Raw genomic sequence first — 7683 nt, 5'->3', positions numbered from 1 at the left:
TAAAAAATTTCAACATTTGATATTTATTAATAGAAGTTGAGTTTCATTGTATCTTTGTGTTTCTACTTTAAATATGTATTTCATTTCGTTTTTTAATAATTCAGATTAACCTCCATGGAATATCCTAAAATATTCTTAGTGGTATAGCAAATCGAAAGATGAGATTTATCTGTAAAACAATTATTTTATTTGTGTTCTTTTAATGAAATTGATTAATGAAAAAATGTCATATCACGAAGTGTCGTATGAAATGAGTTATGGTTTTTTGGGCATGTGGTATTGATAAGTCATGGTATTGACCCATAGTATTATAAAAAAACCTACTTACATATTAAGAATCTCCATGGTAAAGTGAGGGTGAATCTCCATGGTTAATATCTTGTTACACGATTTTAAATAAATAAATAAATATATATATATATATATATATATATATATATATATATATATATATATATATATGTTTAACTTATATATTATTTTTTTTTATATAAATAATAATATAAGCATTTTAATTTTGATCATGGATTGATGCCTATGAATGTCGACTAGCCATTTAATTTATATGGTTGGGCTAGTTATCATTTAATTGTTAAATTAGTAATGAAAAAAATATTATAAAAATATTATTCGTTGTTATTTGTGAATACAAAGTAAAATAATTTTATTATTATTTAAGTGGTAGATTTTCATTCTTATAAAATATTTCACACTTTTGAATATTGCACTTTTGATGATAATGATGAGGATGATCAATATCCACTATTACTTATATCGTTTATTAGACCTTCAAAAGGTAAGTGATTAATTAGAATTATCTAACAATTTATTTCTATGCTAAAAAAGAAGTGAAAGAAGTTTTTCTATATCATTGTATTTTTTCTAACTTAAAAGGTCATGAAGGTTGGTAGTCCCACAAATGTTTTGAAAATTATATTAAATGTGAGTGTAATATGGATAATCTAAGTGTTATCTCTTAGGGAAAAAATATGGATAATCTAAGAGAAAATTGTTTTCATCTTCAACCTTCTTAGGATTGCACAAGTGACAAACTCTTTCATCTCGTGACATTTTGAAAATTGACCAACCCCAAGTTTCATTATCAAGCTCATGAGAATTAGTTCTTATCTTGGAGGTGTTCATTTTCTTCTCAACACTAGTCAAGAAAAAAAGGTAATTTTGCTTTTTGATAATGGGGTTAATCACCTCTTTATAAAATATGAGTTTGGTTTTTCCTTTTAGCCTTTTACTGCCTCACAATTTCTCCTTAAGTTTGGAAATAATAATGGTTTTAATATGATCCAGATTCTACAAGATGATCTCCTCCCTTATACCCCAATGATTTAGCCAAGACTGGGCATTGTTATGCCACCCGGGTTTGGAAGAAATTCTAGGAAACCTTTTAGTGTGCATGTTGTATAACTGCTTATTATACATAAGATACCTAGTCATAGCGATGCTTTCAATTAAAGAAAGACTTGTTTCATTATAGGGTATGGAGTACTCCCTTTAATCTGGAGATTATAGATTATAAACTACTTTTGGATCTATTCAATCTTTCTCCAAAGCTCTCTCCATATATTGTAACATCAAACCTCACATCGATACAAAATAACATGAGTTACTAGAATCTCAATGAGGAATTTTTTTTAATTCTAGTCTAATAATATAAAAACATCAATAATAAGTTTTCCAACTTCTATTTATCTTTTGTCATGCTATAGTTTTCTAATTTTAATTATTAAAATTAGAATGAATGTCAATTCAAAAATAATTATATTAGAAAAAAAAAAAAATTTAAAAATAATATTGTAAAATAAAGTTCGTATTTTTAAAATTAATTATTAGAAATTCATAACCTAAGAGAAGCCTTAGACTCAAATCAAAAACTTTTATTGAATTCGGTGAAAATAGAATTTTGAGTTTTTATATTGGTTTAAAACATAATGCAATAAATCATTCATTATTATAAATTAGAAAAACAAATTAATAATAATAATAATTATTATTATTATTATTATTGTTATTGTTGGTCTCCTCTATCGTTATTGTGTTGGCCCTCTAATCTGAACTGTTTGATACAAATGTTAAATGCACTTAGTCCATATAAAATCAATCAATCAGCTAAGATGGTAATCCATCAACTCAGAATGCACTTAGTCCATATAAAATCAATCAATGAGCTAAGATGGTAATCCATCAACTCATTATAGTAAAATATGCTTAATGCAACAATTGACAAATAGACTTGCATCTTTGTAAACAGCTACAGATACTAGAAACCTACAGAGGTGGAAGAATGGATGCCTATCCTTACGGTGACTACGGCGAATATCAGACTGTTGTTCATTGCCAGGATATGGCTACGGGACTACGAACAATCTGCGTTCCACCCTTCACGCATTTCCACCAGATTTGTCCGAACTCTTCGTGTCCGCTGGATTTGTGGTGAGATGTTATTTTGCTTTCAAATCTCACTGTATAACTCGCCTTCTCATTTTTCTCTTTGAAAACGAGAGTCCTCGGCTCCACGATTATATTTACGCTTCGAGGGTTTTCCAATGCCACTTCATACACACAGGGCCCTCCCCCAACGTTCGTCACAGTTCTCCTCGTAGCACGAACTAAATTTAACGTGTTAAAGACCACGGAGAATGAAGGGTAGTTCAGATCTCCTGGCTCCTGTAGGTCGGTGCACGAGCTCGCCTTCCTTGTGAGAATATGAATTTGGCTTCTACTGTAATTGAGACTACATAAAAACCTAACGTAGTCATCAAATTCAACATCATAGACGAGACCGGGATCTATGGCAGCACTAGGATTCACATGACCAGCGCCAATAGCAAAGGCGTTTGCTGGTAGCGCGGTGACGGATTCGCTTATAAGGCGTTTAGAATTATCAAATGCCACGGACGATGTCATCAGAGCTGATTTTATTGCAGCGGGCGTCCACGTGGGATGTGCTGCGAGAACAAGCGCAGCCGTGCCTGTGACATGAGGGCACGCCATGGAAGTCCCAGAGATTATATTGTAATCTACTCTTCTTTTATCTGAGGTCAAGCGGGTTGGGCCAACGTGCCCACTCCACGCCGCCAATACGTTAACGCCCGGAGCAATCAGGTCCGGTTTAAGGATCTCCGGAACGAGCGGATTCGGTCCTCTGGAAGAGAAGCTGGCCACCACCGGAGCTCGAATTTTACCCACCACAGTCATTCCCTCTGCTTTAATGGTTGCCGTGGGGTTTTTGGTCCTGTTGATATAAGCTTTAATCTCTAACCCGGACTTGAAAGCGACACTCGTTGCCGGTAGGAAATGACAATCGGTCCACAAATTCTGCCCGTCCACAGGCCGGTTAGCCACAATCATTCCGGCACCCCCGGCTTGTCGCACGATCCGTCCCATCTCCACCGTTCCCTCTCTCTCTCCAAGATCACAAAGCACAATTTTTCCACTAACCATCTTAGAATCAAGGCTTTCTGCGAGGCACAGATTTGCAGTATCGTTACTGGACGCGGTTTTCCCATATACCAAAGGCAATTGCTTGTTGCCCAGCGTCTTGCCTTTGTAAAGCGACGAGCCTCTGTAGTTTTTTCCGTTCCCAAGCACCACCGGAGCCGGGAACTCTCGGTCGATGGTGCTGGCGCCTACGGTGGTTATCCATGGCGCCGTGTTGGAAATCATAGAAGCAATTGGGCCTGCATTGCCAGCTGCACAAGACACAAAAACACCTTTCTCAATGGCTCCGAGAGCTCCAATAGCTATAGCATCTTTATAATAGGGAACAACGCGATCGTCAGCAATTGATAAGGATAGCAAATCCACTCCGTCAGAAACAGCCGCCTCCATCCCGGCAAGCAGATCGGAGCCTAAACACTCCTCTGGCCAGCAGACTTTATAGACTGCCAATCTAGCTTTGGTAGCGATGCCTCTAGCCGTTCCTGCGGCGAAGCCAAGAAGACTCGACCCAGGCACCTCCGACCCGGCGACAGTAGACGAAGTATGCGTACCGTGGCCACCAGCATCTCGAGGAGATCTATAACTCATATTTTGGTGGACATGACCATGCTTGGCTTCATATCCTTTAAGAAAGTAGCGGGCTCCAATGATTTTGTTGTTGCAGTGGGAAGCATTGAACTCAGCACCCACTTCACACTCTCCCTTCCATCTTGCAGGAACCTGGGTAAGACCTTGATCGCTGAAACTTTTGCTCTCTGGCCATATGCCTGTATCTAGGACGCCCACGATAATATCATCGGCGTAATGTGACAGTGGCCATAGACCATGACTAGAGCTCAACCCCAGAAAGTCGGGGGTTCGAGTAGTATGTAGTCGATAAACGGAGTCCGGAACTACAGCCAAGCATCCATCCGTATTCTCCATAGCTTCAGCCTCCGTGCTGGTCAGCTTGGCAGCAAAGCCATGAGTGACTGTATCGTACGCATACAGCATTTCAGTGGCATCAGAATTGGATCCCGAAACCTCGTCTATCAATGAAGTGTACCAGTGTTGGTGGAGACTGAAATGCTTCGGCTTCATGGATTTATCCATGTAAACTATGTAGGACTGTCTTGCACTCTCTTGCTCACTGGACGTATCTAACGCCTCTGAACACGGAGCCCCAGAAGCTAATGCAGCGATCATGAAAACGAGAACATAACAAGCCATGGCATTCTCCATAGCACAAGTATTGCGAAAGACCTAATACAGGAGGATGAGAATGCCCAACAATGGCTACAAGTGGTGTAGATTTATAGGGAAAAGCGTGTGTTTCCTGGCTGGTGTTACTCATTTGGGAAAAAACAATTGGGCACAGTGTTTTTGACTTACGCTCCCAAAAGATTCCAGTTCGGACATTAAAGAGAAAAAGGAAAAGCATTTGAAGAGACAGAAAGCTCTTGAAATAATTGGACGCGCCTACAAGTGACTTTTGTAAGTTCACACAGTCTACATGCCCGGCTTCCCAACAGTCTTATGGATAAGCTCGCCTTTACTGTATTTGTAAGTTTCATGGGACATCATCTTGACCACGGCTCCAACCTTCACGAGTAATCGAGGAGTTACTTTGTTCCAAAGTCCAATATCCTAATTAAAAACAAAATTGCGTGGTACATCTCATATAGGGTTAAAAAAATTCAGATAGAAAACATGTTGATATAGTTAAAATGCTCAATTTGATTTGGATAGTTTTCAACATTTTCTTAATAAGTTTAAGACTTGATTAGTACTTATTCATTATACTTGTTCCATATAAGTTATGTAGGATATGGACACTTTCACAATCATCTTTAGTAAGAAAGGACTTCTTTAATATAAAATTTTAAATTTATTAATTTATTGATTTCGATTAAAAAATTATAATATATGAGATGAAAGAAACATGACCATGGAAATTTAAAAGTGTGTTTTAGGGAAAAGAATTTAAAATAAAATAAAATATGAAAATAACATGAGGTAAACATGTGTATTCCATGAATGGTATGGATACAATGAATAAGTTTTTAACGAAAAGTTTCTTTCACTTACACATAACTTGGGAGAAGCACTTACAATATTTCATGTTATAAAGAAATGTATAATGAATATAAGGCCAAGACGATCGCGCAAAGAGCGAAACTTCTGCTCAGTGAATGTCTTGGTGAAGATGTCTGCAGTCTGTTTTGCTAAAGGATAGAATTGCAAATCAATGACCTGATCATGTACTAAGTCTTTGATGTAGTGCATATGGATCTCAATGTGCTTCGTCCGCTGCCACTATACTGGATCCCTACAAAATTTGAGAGTGCTCTGGTTGTCACACAGATGACAATGGGATGGTGGAACTGGACGCCCAACTCAGTGAGGAAGTGTTGTAGCCATAGAGCCTGAATGGTGATGTTGACTACTTCTCTATACTCAGCCTCGGCTGAAGAGAGAGCAATGGCAGCTTGCTTCTTGCTCGACCAATAAATAGGGCCAGACCCTAGATTGAGTGAATATTTGGAGGTGGACTTGCGATCAATGCTGTTGCTTGCCCAATTAGAATGAGTGAAGCCAAGGTGCCATACTACATAGTGAATCCCGAAGGTGATGGTGCCCTGCACATATTGGAGGATGCGCTTGGCAGCATTCCAGTGTAGCTCATGCTGCTCCTGCATGTATTAGGATACTGCCCCTACTGCATATGAGAGATCTGGTCTGGAGTGGGTGAGGTACAATAAGCTCCCCACTAGCTGTCAATAGAGAGTGCTGTCAACTAATGGAGTGACACCTTCATTCTCAAGGTGGATCCCAGACAGAAAAGGAGTCGGTGCTGGCTTGCAGTCAGTCATGTGAAATCTCCCGAGGAGATCCCGTGCATACTTATCTTGAGAGAGTTTGATGCCTGTGGCATCCTGGCTAATCTCAAGACCAAGAAAGAAGTGTAATGGACCCATGTCCACCATCAAGAAACTATCATGCAAGGCCCTCTTGACTGTAGCAATGGCTGAAGCCAAGCTGCCAATGATTAGGAGATCATCCACATACAAAACTATGATAAGAAGAGAATCATGTGTCCTGAGCATGTAAACATTGGGATCAGACTTACATCTTTCAAAGTTTTGTGATAAGAGAAAATAATCCATCTTTGCATACCAAGCTCTCAGGGCTTGCTTAAGGCCGTAGAGAGATTTCTTTAGTTTGCAGACCAAAGGTGAATCCTGAATGAAACCATGTGGCTGCTCCATGTAGATCTCCTCAGATAGGTCTCCATGAAGAAAGGCATTCTTCACATCCATCTGATGTACTTCCAACCCCTGGGTAGCCGCAATGGCAAGTGTAAGGCGTATGGAATCCATCTTTGCTAATGGAGCAAAGGTCTCGTCATAATCAATGCCATGCACTTGTTGGAAGCCTTTGACTACTAGCCTTGCTTTTCGTCTGGTGATTTGCCCATCTGCAACACTCTTGGTCCTATAGACCCATTTGCATCGGACAAGTTTCCTTCCTAAAGGAAGGGGGACCAGATCCCAGGTCTGGTTCTCGAGGAGGGAGTTATACTCCTCCTCCGTGGCGGACTCCCAAGATGGATGCCTAGGAGCTTCAGCATAATACTGTGGATCAGAAGACTGAACCAAATGACAATGCCAAGACGGCGATGGTTCAGTGGCAGTGAGGACAAGAGGAGGCTCAATACACTCTAAGCTAGTCCTCTGCAGATTAGAATTATCCCCCACAAGACTATTTCTAACAGCTGGGTGGTCTTATGCATATATCTCACATAAACTCCTTGTTCTCTGATTTATGACAGGGGAATTTGATTCACTGCTGGAAGCCCGATCTGGGCTTGGATGTGGATCATCATATGCATGCACTGGATTTGTATCTGAAGACTCTATCTCTGCATCTGCATCTGAGTGTACTGAATCATCATCTTGGACATGAGGTAGATAAAAGGCGTCTACATGTGGCAATTGCGGTGCATGCGAGAGACTTTCCTCAAATTTGACACTTCGCTATGAGCTTGTCCATAGAGGAAATCAGGAGCCGATATCCCTTCACACCATCAGGGTATCCAACAAAGATGCACTCAATGCTCTGTGGATCAAGAGCTTTCCTCTTTTCAGAGGGGATCCTGGCCCATGCTCGGGAGCCAAAAACACGGAAGTGGGTGACCTCTGGTTTAGTGCCACTCCAAGCCTCAAAGGGGGTCTGATCCTTGACAAA

At 39.7% G+C, this 7683-nt stretch overlaps 1 pseudogene; it reads right to left on the bottom strand.

The window, feature by feature from the left end:
* Nucleotides 1-2181: 2181 nt before the first annotated feature.
* Nucleotides 2182-4728, bottom strand: LOC149250322 (subtilisin-like protease SBT1.7 pseudogene; annotated as a pseudogene).
* Between the last annotated feature and the right edge of the window lie 2955 nt (nt 4729-7683).

Source organism: Pinus tabuliformis, chromosome 7 (assembly GCF_031772625.1).
Source record: "Pinus tabuliformis cultivar Carrire ecotype Pingquan chromosome 7, CPIR1, whole genome shotgun sequence".
NCBI lineage: Eukaryota > Viridiplantae > Streptophyta > Pinopsida > Pinales > Pinaceae > Pinus > Pinus tabuliformis.
Note: the sequence above shows the minus strand (reverse complement) of the source record. Positions and strands in the feature narration are given on the sequence as shown.